The sequence below is a fragment of the Candoia aspera genome, chromosome 2 (genome assembly GCF_035149785.1).
Source record: "Candoia aspera isolate rCanAsp1 chromosome 2, rCanAsp1.hap2, whole genome shotgun sequence".
Classification (NCBI taxonomy): Eukaryota; Metazoa; Chordata; class Lepidosauria; order Squamata; family Boidae; genus Candoia; species Candoia aspera.
In genome coordinates, this window is record NC_086154.1 from 202,875,039 (window position 1) to 202,888,487 (window position 13,449).

Here is a 13,449-nt window from a genome sequence, read left to right on the forward strand (position 1 = left end):
GTGTGAATCAGCCCTTAAAAGTTGCTAGGAATGTTACAGCAGAATAGGATTAAGGGAGATTGCCATATGGTGTATTTAAAAAAAATTACAAATATAAGGTTGTGCAAGTACTATGGGGCTCAGCAGCAAATTGCTGAGTCCTAAGAATTGTGCTAAACTTTGTATTTGTCAATATTTTTTTTAAAAAATATAATGGTTAGGTTCCAAAGAACCACATTAGTCGCACATAACCAGGGAAGGTTTATGCTTTTGTCTCTGAAGCAACACCCCAGACTTAGCAGGGTGTTGTAGAAATTGAGTGCATGTCAGAAATTGGGTGGATGGGTGATAAGGCATGGAGATATGCTGCTCGAACAGCAAGGCCTAAAGTCTAAATGATATGCCTTTGGTTATAGATAAAGAAACTCCTTGGCTCCTAGAAGTTTTAAAATACCTCTCTAGAACCCATGTTCTATCTTTCAAATAAATTTATTCCATGTCCTGTGGCTGCGTGGAAGGGAGAGCACCACTTCAAGATGGTGATGTGCTGTTCCTTGGTTTTCTTTTCCTAAGTGACAGCCAGTTATTAATGTCAGCCAGTAAAATAAAGTAATGCTGAAAATCTTTGACACAAGCCAGAGAACAGGGGAGTGGGGATAAACAGAAATCCATACACCATATACAATGACTGACAGATTCTAATATGTCTGGTTGGTCACATTCATATTTAATTTTTCAGCAAGAAGTGAAAAATGAAGGATAAGAGACAACATAATTAGGCAAAACATGCCGCCTCTGATGCTGATTCAGTTTTTCTTTCGTTTTCTACCATTATGGTAGCAAAAGGTCAGGATATGAAATGCCAAGAACATCCCTAGCTGATCTGTGTTCATCCTGGGAATGCATCAGCAGTCATAAAATTTTAAACAGCTACGGTAAATCTCTTTGCAAATATTGCCTTCATTTTTACAGTAAAGCCTCAGATGAAATACAGGAGGCTTGCTTATTGTTTGGGCCCTGTTAACCCTTAATATAGAGCATTATATTTTATCTTCCTGTGCTGGATACCTTTGAGGCTTTATGGCAGCTTGTTTGTAAGAGAAAGCAGCATGGGAAGAGTTAAGATGAGATCACAAGCCATTAGCCAAATTTAGTTCCCATCACCACAGGATGAGTAATTGAATTGTTCTCTAGTCAAAACATTTATCTGCAGCTCTTTGCTTGCAGCTGTCTAAAATGCCAGTTTGACATTGTTCAGAGTGGTCTTTCTAAGACTCCAATTCCATTCAGGCTGTGGTTGATCAAAAATTATAATCATGCAGCGAGCAGGAAGTATAGCTTCCCTAAGTAATGAAGCCCAATAAATGGAAGATGAGAGATACCAATTCATCATCACTGTGTCTCTGTTTGTGCTATAAGTGGCAGTCAGAGTCTTCCTTTAGAATATGTTTCACATTCTTATCTACACAAAAAAGGCTACCAAGGAAAGGACAGGGCCCTTCAGGTGACAAGTTTTGCTTAGACTGGACCCAGGTCAACTCAGTAACAGAATAATGGCCAAAATGTGGGGGAGGGGGGAAATCTGGAATAAGATCTGGAATGTGAAGCAGTTGGGTACAAGGAACAAGAAAAAATTGAATGGTATGATCAGAATTTAGAAGCATAGTGAGCATAATAGTGAAGGATTCCAATCTAGATAAAGTTGATTGCACCTAATACAAATGAAATCAATGACTAGCTTAATTGCAAGTAATTTAAATGAGATATACTGTAAGTATATGTTTTAATGTTCATATTAATATGGTTCTTAGATTCGAGGTTATAGATTCTTTTCTATGGCCAAGCAAAGATGAAAGACCAGGCTGTTAATATTTCTGTCCAACTTTATTCGATTTGCACAACATACAGGTTATGAACTAATTTACATTTTGCCCTCCCTGTATTTTGCAGCTTTACATTATCTGACCACTGAGCCTTTTGAAAAATGTATATCATTTATAGACATTTAATTCTCTTCTACTAATCTATGTCACAATTTTTAACAATTTCATTATTCAAATCTGGGTTCAAATAAGTACTTGAAAATATTTTAAGAAAAGCTAAAAGGGAGAACAGGATATAATTTGAATAAAATGCACAAAAATATGTGTTACTTAAGAAATTAAATGAAAGAGACAAGATTACGAAGTAAAATAAACAGATCAAAGATCTAAAACATTCATGTCTGATAGAATTGCAGAGGAACATAATACTAAACAAAATAATTTTTCCAACCTTAAGTCCCCATGTCTACCTTACTATTGTTATGACCTAACAAAATGTAAGATGTGCTTTTCAAATAGCCCATTTTTCATGATCTACTAGCAACTATACCTTATCTTATTTTTTACATAAGGATAAGAAACTCTGAGATACACTTGTACTTCTCTCATTGGGAAAACTTCTCCAAAGTTTTCAAGAGAATTAGTGGATTCTCTTGGCTTTGGTTCACTTCCCTTCCATCAAAGATGACAAGCTGGTGGGAAACATCTGTCAATCATTCTTCTTAATGAAGGATGGAAAAGGTGGCAAGTTTTGACAAATGGCTAGCTCACTGGGTTTAACCATCTGGCAAAACTTTCCAGCTTTCTGCAAGTGTTTTGTGTGGAGGCTGATATATCAAAGACTGGTGAAGAGGGCTGTGTGTGATGAAGTAGCAGAGAGACATCCAAATACCACCACCCTATTTCACTCCTTTTGAACAAAGAAGTTCAAAGAACAGTTGACGAGAGAGGCATGTGGTAAAGCCGCTGAGCCACTATATCATGCAGTCTTGTGTTAGGTGTTAAAAGCTTCATTAAAGTGGGAAAACTTAGTTTGCTCCATAGTATTTCTTCATTTTTTCTCTTTAAACTGCTCAGTTTTATTTTGTTTAGTTCTTCACCAATCTCTGCATTGTCTGCAATCAAATCCAATGCACTGCAAGTTTTTGTTGTAGTTCCTGTTTTAATTAGCTAGTAAACCCCCTTCAGCCACTTGGACTTTAAAAAAATTGGAAATTAGGAGACTAGCCACAGCATCAGTGTCAACACAGATTAGAACAACAGTCTAAGAAGGTGTTGAAGTTTATATTGATGACTTGAGAACAAATTATGGCTTGACAAACTATAATTTCTTGGTTTGCCTGCAGCAGCATTTCACACTTTGCTCTCAAACACAACTGGAAATCTTGAACCTTTGTAGGAGAAGGAAAATATGGTCAGTTAAGAGAAGGAAAGAACATGTGAATTTGAGGATTATAATTGCTTGTGCAACTGATTGATCAATATATAGAAAAACACCCCCATCCTTGATTGTAGCATTTGAACTGTCAAACCATGTTTGGCAAACAGCAAACAATCGAGCATAAAAAAGCATCTGCTTTCAAATTGCTCTTTGAGCTTTTCTGCACTGCAACATTTAGTTGCTTGTTTCCCATCCATAAACCAGATGGAATGAAGCCAGCTTAAGAAATCTCTTCCTGGATTTCATCTCTTCTCTCCACTTTGGCCACCACGATGGCCAGCTGTTCTGTCCGGATTTGCAGCTAACACACTCCTGGTTGGTGGATTCCTTGCTTCTTTTCCCCTCCAGTCATGGCAGGAAAGCTAGCACAAACTATTTTTCCTTCTGTGGCATGTCATTTGAGGACTGATGGAAAAAAGGGAAGGACAGTTCTTCCTAAGCAGAACTCTGTCAGTTTCACCCAGGGAGGAGGAGGAGGAGGAGGAGGAGGAGGAGAAGTATTTCAGTGGCTGAAGGAAGGGCCAGTATTTCACCATTCCACTACTGCTGTGTTTCTCAACCTTGGCCACTTTCAGATGTGTGGACTTCAACTCCCAGAATTCCCCAGACAGCAAGGTTGAGAAACACTGCAGCAGTGGATCCAAAAGAAAAGCAGGCCAATATGATGTGGCTGTATATGGCAGAGATTGGGGGCTGGAGGAGGGATATGCCTGCCAGAAAACACACCAGTCAAGTGGAATGGAAGTGTTTGTGTAAGATGGAATGAAGTGCATCAGGCAGACCAGTCTACCATGCTTCCACCAGAGAAGGGGGCAAGGCAGAGCAAGAAAACTTGGGTGGATGTTGCCATGGGAGATTGTGAGGAGGCTGAGAAAGTAATGGGAGGGAAAGTAGACATAAGCAATCAAGAGCTGGAAAGTGAATCTGCAATATATATATATATTGTATAATTTTAAAGTAAATGCACCCATTTATCTTTTTCTAAATGTTACAGCTTCCTCTGATGATTTATGGGATAGGCAAACTAAAAATGAAAGAAACCAATCAATTTGACATGAAGACAAAAAATAAAGAAGGGCTATCTTGAGAATTTCTACTGATGAGGTTTTGTGAGACCCATTCTCTCAAAAGCTTATCTTTGCAAATACAATAGCTGAAAGAACTGTTGGAAGGAAATCTTATCAGGTCTGTTCCGAGCCAGGAATGAAAGTTCTTAGGCGACCACTTGAACAGAGATAATTTTATTTTTCAAGAGCATGTACAGAGTCTGCTAGTTGGAGGTGGCCACACTTGTATTTCCCCCAGGAGCCCTTTATGCAGGAAAGGTTGGTTGTTGTTATGCAAAGGTGTTCCCACCCCCTAAGAACTTCTCAGAAAGCGCACTTAGCCAGTTTCTTGGCAGGGAGCACTCTCTAGGAATTCTAGGAAAGTGCAGTTTACCAGAGTTCAAAGAGGAGGTGGTCTGTGGTCAGGCCCTCTGCTGGGCTGTGGCTTTGTCTACCAGCTTGGAATGTTCATCTTGGAAGGAATCTTTTGTGATTGGATTATGATCACAAAATTTTTATTTTATTTTTATTTTATTGTAAACTGCCCATAGTCCCTCCTTGGGAGGGAGATGGGTGGTGATAAAATTTGATAGACAGACAGACAGACAGATCTGTTTGGCTGGGGGAAAATGTTTACCTAGATGGGCTTTGCTAAGAAGGAGCAACCTTTGGTCTTACAAGGTCTCTGATTAAATCTGAAGGCATTCTTTTGTCTAAACAGGCTTCCTGACACATTTTTAATCTCTTGCATCCTCTTGAACCCATTATATTTTGTAACTTTTAACCTTCTACCTAGGTCAAGGAAGAGAAGCAATGGAAGGAAACTGAGGAAGACAATATGGCAGAAAAGTGGGGGGTCTTGAATTCTTCTCACAGAATGATAGAGATTCTTGGACAGTTCAGTTACCAATATAAGAGTTACCAAATTATTATAATATTATAAGGCTGGCCAGGAAATTCTTGGAGTTGAAGTCCGCACATCTTAAGGTTGCCAAGGTTGAGAAGCACTGCTCAATAGAGACTCATAATTATCTTTTAATTGGGCATTTAGTTTTCACTCTCTCCCCACTTCTGAAAAGCTAGGGTTCCCTTTCATCTGCTGATACCTCTCTCTTGTATGGGTGTAGTACTATTAGGTCACCTAAGGACTGGCAGCCAAAGATTAAGTTTGCTATTAGTATACAAAAGCGGAAGCCACAACACTGTAGTGTCACATCTGAAATTTCACGCACTTTTAAGGGCACAAAGTACTGTATATAGATTTTTTTTAAAAAAAGACTATGATCCCCAAAAGTTTATGCGATTGTAATAGCCTTTATTAAAGTGGCCACGGAATTCTTTGTTGTTTCTCCTGAAAGTATGATTCCCATTTTTCAGAGTTTAATAGCCAGCTGTCACCAGAATTCCCCGAACAAAAAGCAGTCTTTAACCCAGTACAGAAATCTGGGTCTTGCTTCATTAACTTCAACAATTTCGGCTGTTGAAATTGAAGAAATTACAACCGCGCCGGGAGCAGAAGCTAGAAGGTAGAGCCGTCCCCCAGAGTCACATACCGAGAGGGCGGGACTTAATCCTTCGACGTCATCAAGCGCTGCCTTCGCCACTGGACCGGTAGGCGAGCGGGGTGAAAAACACAACCAAAAGTCGCAGGTGGTGCGCCAGGTAAAGGACGGCACGCGCCGAGGATTGTTGTAGCGCGGGGTCTTCTTGTGATAGGGCGGTCTCCGGCCGGTTCCATCAGTAAAAAGGGGGGAGCGACTGGAAGAGGGGGAAAAATACTGCTGGAGACAGCCCCCCTTTTCATTCTGGCCATAATTCCCTTTCCCCATTTCACTCGGGAGGACCCGCTGTCCTCTTCTCCCTTGCCCCACCTTCTTGAGCTGACCCACTCAGACAGGAGCCCCCGTCTCTGTCCCCCCTCCCAACCCAGCTTGTCAATTTAGGGGGCGGACTGGGACGTGTGCGAGACTTTCTTAGCCGGGCACCCGGATGGGGAGTATAGAGACCTCGATGCCGCCCGTGGAAAAAGTGCGATCAGCCGTCTTTGTTCGCTCCCACCCGGCTTCTGCCACGCCAAGAGCAGCCAGTTCTGCCTTCTACTCGCCTGCCTGAATTCGCGGTGGGGATTTTGGCCATTGGTTGAACCAGCCAGAGAGGGGCAGCAAGGGAGCAGCAGCTCCTGGCGGCCGCCTTCTCGCTGCCACAGGCTCACTTACCTTTGTGCACCGCCTTCCGTGATTCTCTCTCTGGGCAATGCATTGGATGAACGGGGGCTTACTGTGGCTCTGCAGAGGGAACAGGGAGTGAAGAACTGGCCATATACCCTCCATCTGCCCATTCTCTCGCTCACACACACACACTCTTATTGGCTATGTCCTCTTCACTCATGGAACCACAAAGCAACCAGTCCCCTGTTAATCTCATGTGTGGTGCAAACCCCAGCATGTGTTTTTACTTTAGGTTTCAGGAATAATAGTATGCTTCTAGAAAATTGGGGTTCTTTAGTAAAGAATGATTATGGGTACCTGAAATTTTGTGAGCTCAACCTTCCAGTGATGTGTAGAAGAAAGTACACGTAAAATGTTCTGGTGCTCTTTAGAGGAGCATTTGTTACCTCTGTGTAATCACTGAGTAGAATGGAATTGCACTAGATCCCCTCCATTGCAGCTGTTGCAGAAACCATAGGCAAATAAGTGGATGATATAGCATTGCCAAGGGAAGAAAAGTGGGCAAGCAAGAAGGAGGAAGTAGAAGCAGCCACTCTTTTCTTGTCCAGATATCTCACTGCTTGCCTGGGAAGTGCAAAGGACTGAGGAGGAATCTGAAGGCTTCTGGGCTGGTAGTTCATCCTGTTCTTTCCCAGCTGTGAAGGGGAAGGAAAAGAAAAAGTGTTTGCTATTTACTCACTATCACTGACTAGATGGCAGCAAAGAGTTAGTGTTCCCTGTCACTCTTTTCTGCCACCTAGGAGTTTTCTGGATTTTTGCAGTCCAGATATCATGGCCCTAATGAAGACTAACACATTTATGATATAGACATTTTTGGTCAAACTGACGCCTTCTCAGCTTCTCTGTGAGGTTTCTGGTTTTTTGCCTGCATTTGAGTGTCATTCCAGTAGTTTCAGCCATTCTCACCTGGAGAAGGGAAAGTGGTACTTTCAATTTCACATCCACTTTTTGGAAGGGATTCACTTTCCTTTGAGTGCAGATTATTCATATCTCTCTAATTAAGCACCCAAAAAGGATTACAGAATAGCTTACCTACAAATATGAAAAAGGAAAGAGCTCTTATCCATAAACTTACAATCTAAATATTAGTAAGGTTGGGCCTGCAAATCCTATAAAATTACCATCAGGGAATGGTGGATGATAGTGGCAGTAGCAAATGTAGAATCAATACCTAGTTCAGCTGGGCCATTCCAGGAATTATTCTTTTTCTTAAAATATTTTGAGACAAATGGCAGCTGGATGGTATATGCATGGATATGAGGTTTAGTATGTTATTTATTTATTTATTTATTAATCACATCTATAGAGCCACAAATCCCTAAGGACTTTCAGCAGTTTATAAAATGAAAAATACAAGAAGTAATATGCAATAAAAGTGCATAAATAGAAACTCCACAAACCAACAAAAACATAGAAAACCATTACATTAACAAAAGCAAACCATAACCTAACCAAGATGGAATCAAGGGCCAGATGCCCTCCAGAATGTTCTGAGCAGCTTTTAAAAGGCAATCAGGATGGAAGCTCTCCTGATATTCTCTAGGAGGCTGTTCCAAAGGACCACTGCAGCCACAAAAACTAGTGTCACTAAACCTCAACCTCCCTCACCTCCATAAAGTGGGAGATCACTTGATATTTCTCCCAAACTGGTTAGGCTAGATTCCAATGGGAGAATGCATCCTGCAGATAGCCAGGGGCCAACCCATATTTTTCTGCAACAAAGTGGTGCTAATTCCAAAATAAATGGCATGGTTCATATAGTGCACCAAGTAATGGTTTGCTTTTTTTTTTAATCCGTTCAATCATGTCTGATTCTCAGAGTCTGCCTGGACAAGTCCCTTCAGTTGTCTTGGCAAGGGCTTTCAGAAGTGGCTTGCCATTGCCTTGTTCCTAGGGTTAGAGAGAGGGACTGGCCCAAGGTCACCCAGCTGGCTTTGTGCCTCAGGCAGGACTAGAACTCAAAGTCTCCCAGTTTCTAGCCTGATGCCTTAACCATGACACCTAACTCTAATGGTTATCTATCTATCTATCTATCTATCTATCTATCTATCTATCTATCTATCTATCTATCTAATTTATCCCCGCCCATCTCCTCCCGTCGGAGGCCTCTGGGCGGTTTACAACAAATCATTAAAACAAATGATTGAAATGATTATTTTCTTAGTAATCTACAATTGTTGAACATTTGTTTATTTATTTACAATTTGCTCTAATGCTAATGAGCTCTGGGTGTGGCATCAAGTGCAAAAGACTAAAACAAAAGCTCAGTGATAGTTAAAGTAATGTTATCAAAAGCCATTAATAAACATCATAGGCACTCTTAAAACTTGACTAATCTAAGGGCTGAATGCATGTTGAAACAAAACTTTACCTTGCTTATGCAAAAATGATAGTTGACTAGGTTCACAATGTGCTAAACCATAAACTGTGGCTTACAAAATAAAATACATTCATTTTACATTCTAAGCTGAAATGTACCCTTTGTGCATCAATATTCTACACTAATAATCTCGCTGGGAAGTGCAGCAGGTTAGGTTAGGGTTTACTGTAGCTATACAAAGGGAATAAGAGGTGATGAGTTGATTACATGTCCTGTGCATACGTATTAACATATATTTTCATACTGATTGCGTTCTCACCATACACTGAACCACAGACAAGCTATCTCCATTATTAACCTAGGCCATATGGGATCCTAGCCCATGTAATTAGTTTAGAATTCAAGGTATTGTGCAAACTCAGAAAATTGAGTTAATTGAATACACACTGGTTAATATATGAACACAGCAATTGTGTGAACCATAATGCAGTTATTTTGGCTTTGACTTAGCATGTTGTATGAATGCAGCCAATGTAGTTTGTAAGTAATGGTTCATATTTTAACATGTTGTGTGAATCTAATAGCAGTTTATTCCATAAAGCACAGCTAAGCAAAGCATGTTGTTTGAATCTAATTTTATAGTACTAATGGGAAGATCAAATGGAACTTGGCTTTCAGTAGAGTAGACCTGATTCCCAATTCTGTCTCTTTCTGTGCTGAAGCTTGATGGAATCTCATATCCCTTTGACATTCTTTGTCCATATAATTAGGCCACCCGTGGCCTCCTATCTTCAACCCCCCTGTCTAGCCTCTTGTCCTCAATTTCTATTTCCAATCTCCTGTCCTCAGCCTAGGAGCCAGGTTACCAGATTCTTGAAGCCCTTGGTCCCTAGCTGCTACTGTTTAATGCCAGATCCACCTGCAATAAATTCCTCCTTGTCCATGGATGAGGACAGATCTGACTTGTATCTAGAAAGGCTTGATTGGTGACAAGGAGGGGGGGTGTTCCACTCTCTGAAATGTTTCCATCTAGGTTTCAGGTATAGCATGAGTTGCAAGCATATGGCAGGAGAGGTAGGGTGAAAATTCTGCAGGAGACCAGAGGCACTGTCCCAGTGATAACCAGATGTGAGGCCTTGTTTGTAAAGTTGGGCTCAAGGGACAAGTTTGCACTGTTGCTGTTGTACTGTCCCGTCCTATGTGGTGGCAGCCCTGCCGTGGCTGCTGGATCTCATTATTGGTTGGTGGAGTCTCCAGGCTTATTGTGCTGGGGGACTTCAATTTGCCTCCCCTGAAGGAGGGAGTCAGAGGTGGCCTGGACATTCCTGACTACCATGACACCCATGAACCTTTCTCAATGAGCTCCCAAATCAAGTGTGCAGCAACACCTGATCTGCTTTTAGTCCTGGGACAGATATGCTATGGTCTGAGGGTGGTGGGACATTAACTTCTTGTCATGGTCAGATAATTCTGTGATCACTTGAAGATTATTGGTGCTGCCAGCCTCAGCAGGAAAGATGAACCTATTTACTTGGTTGCTAGAGGACACTTGGGGATTTCCTGAGGCCTGGTGAGCAGTTCTGCAGAGGCTTTAGTTGCCTGCTGGAACACAGACACAGCTATTGCCTTGGGCAGAATTGTGCCTGAGTGACCTTTTCCTGTCCATCAGTCCTGGGGATATCCTCTCTTTATCAAGGACCTCTGAGAGATTCAGTGTAGAGAGTAAAGAAGATGACCTTGATGGAGATATGCAGAAGCCATTGCCTAGGTAAAAGGGCCTGAGCATTTTTAAAATCCAGAACAAGATAACATTGGGAAGCGACTCAGGCAGCTGATTCACTAAACTATAAGGAGGAGGTTCAGCACAATGAGACTTGTAAGGTTCTGTTATTATAGCCAATCCCAATAAAAGTAGTTTTAGTCTTCCTGTGGGGTTGATTTCCTGGTCTGGTCTATCTAGTGGGCTGACATTAAGCTATGGAAAAGATGCCTGGAGGAACCCTGGCAGAGGATAAAAAGCAATTCTGATCAAACAAAGAATTCATATTTGAATCTATTCTATGGCATTAAAAGAAGCAATATGGGGTGCTGCCCAACAGCCTATTCAAAATGACCTGGGCCCTGTTAGTGAAGTATGGGCCAGAAGAATTGTATGGAGTTTTCTAGGCATCCCAAATACAACATCAGTCAGATTATTTTGAAATTGAATGCCAGTTGGTAAGTCTTTTTTAAATGATGGAAACTTCATTTTGCAAGTTATCTGGGATGAGTTTGAGCCTGTAGATCCTGAGGAAGTGGACAGAAATCTCAGTGGCATCTACTGTGACACCTGTAGCTGGGGGTTCCTGGTTGTTGAAAGCCTCCAGAGAGATGACAGGAAGCTGGGTCACGGTGGTGGTGAATGATGCAGACTTTGTCAGTTGCTACCTCTCCCTCTTTGAAGTAGCTTTCCACCTGAGGCTCAATTAGCTCCAGTCCTGTTGGGATTTAGAATGGTTATTAAAACCTTGTTGTTCCAGCCAGTCATGGGGGCTGATAAAATATAAGGGTTTTCCTTCCTGTGGTGTTTAACTGGGTTTTGATATTCTCTGGTATACAGGAAAGACATTGGTAGTTTTTATTCTTATTGCTTTAATCCTATTTATGGATGATGGGTATATAGGCCAGTCAGAATCAGCAACTACTGGAGCAGTCTATAAGCCTAGTTAAATAAATAAAAATGCTAATGTATGTTTTAAGTTAGATTTTATTTCATCATGTATGCATTTAAAAAGGGCAATATATAGATATAGATATATTCTTTTTTTAAAATCCTTGATTTAACATATAATGTATGGTGTAAATAACTTTAAGCCTTCTGCTGGAATAAGGTAAAGGTAAAGGTTTCCCTTGACGTAAAGTCCAGTCGTGTCCGACTCTAGGGGGCGGTGCTCATCTCCATTTCTAAGCCTTAGAGCCGGCGTTGTCCGGAGACACTTCCGGGTCATGTGGCCAGCATGACGACACGGAACGCCGTTACCTTCCTGCCGAAGCGGTACCTATTGATCTACTCACATTTGCATGTTTTCGAACTGCTAGGTGAGCAGGAGCTGGGACTAGCAACGGGAGCTCACCCCGCCGCGCGGTTTCGAACCGCTGACCTTCCAATCGGCAGCTCAGCGGTTTAACCCGCAGCACCACCGCGTCCCTCTCTGCTGGAATAGGCTGACAAAAATATAGCTAAACTGTTTTAATGGATCTTGAAGCTTTCCTCTTATCTGTATGAATGCTTATAATTATTTTATGAAATAATTATCTAGCAATATATTAAAATGTTTTATTGATTTATATGCTGAATCTGGCATTCTTTGTAAAACCAGTATTCCACTTATATTTTTGAATATGGTTAATATCTGTTATAATGACAATACATATGAATATATTCCATAACATTGGCAGGTGTGAATCAAGGAGTAAGGAAGGTATAGAATTACTGCAATCCATTTCCTGCTCTTAGATCAATTTAACAAGATCACATTCTCTTAAAATTAACTGCCAGTAGATTTTGCTTTCATCAAATGAATAATATAATGCAATTCTAACTAGATACGGCTTTCTAGTATTCATTCTTTCATAGTAAGGTAAAGGTAAAGGTTTCCCTTGACGTAAAGTCCAGTCGAATCCGACTCTAGGGGGCGGTGCTCATCTCCGTTTCTAAGCCTTGGAGCCGGCGTTGTCATAGATACTTCCGGGTCATGTGGCCAGCATGACGACTCGGAACGCCGTTACCTTCCCGCCGAAGCGGTACCAATTCATCTACTCACATTTGCATGTTTTCGAACTGCTTGGTGAGCAGGAGCTGGGACGAGCAACGGGAGCTCACCCCGCCGCGCGGTTTCGAACCGCCGACCTTCCGATCGGCAGCTCAGCGGTTTAACCCGCAGCGCCACCGCGTCTTTCATAGTAGATGATAATTATTAGAAAAACTGAACTAATTGCATTAAACTACCCATGCACATAGATCATAGCTTTGTAAAACAGACACTGAAGCTTTCCAAGTCTGAGGATTCTTGAAATATATATTTATTTGTATGTGTCTTTGTGTGTGTATTTCAAAATACTTGTAGGTCATGCCCACATGGCTTTAATTTAAAGGATTGGCTACAGTGTTTCAGAATGCTCTGTCCTTGAATGAGCACACATGCTTTCAGTGTGTTTTAGCCCACTCTGGTTTCCATGGCCAGTAAAAACTAGTGTGGGCACTGTGGTCTGCATTCTTGGCTTCTTGTTTTGAACATGGGGGATCGATGGCTGCTGGCATTCCTTATATATTTTCCATGCTTGCTAAAATTCTAAAATGATTGGATGGAAAGTTTACATGTCATATCTTTATATGATTACTAAGTATTACCATATATGCATTTCTGTGGTTTTGGATTAGTGTGTGAACTCAGCCACTGTCAATTATAAATAGTGGTATATGGCTTGTATTAACTGTGAATCCAGCCATTATGCTTTGCTCAGAGAGCTGAGGCTAAGCGAAAAGAAACAGATACTAGGATGTGTGAACTAATAGCTGAGTTTAGTGATCTCAAGGTTTATAGCTTATTTTATTTCCAACTTAAAATGGTGG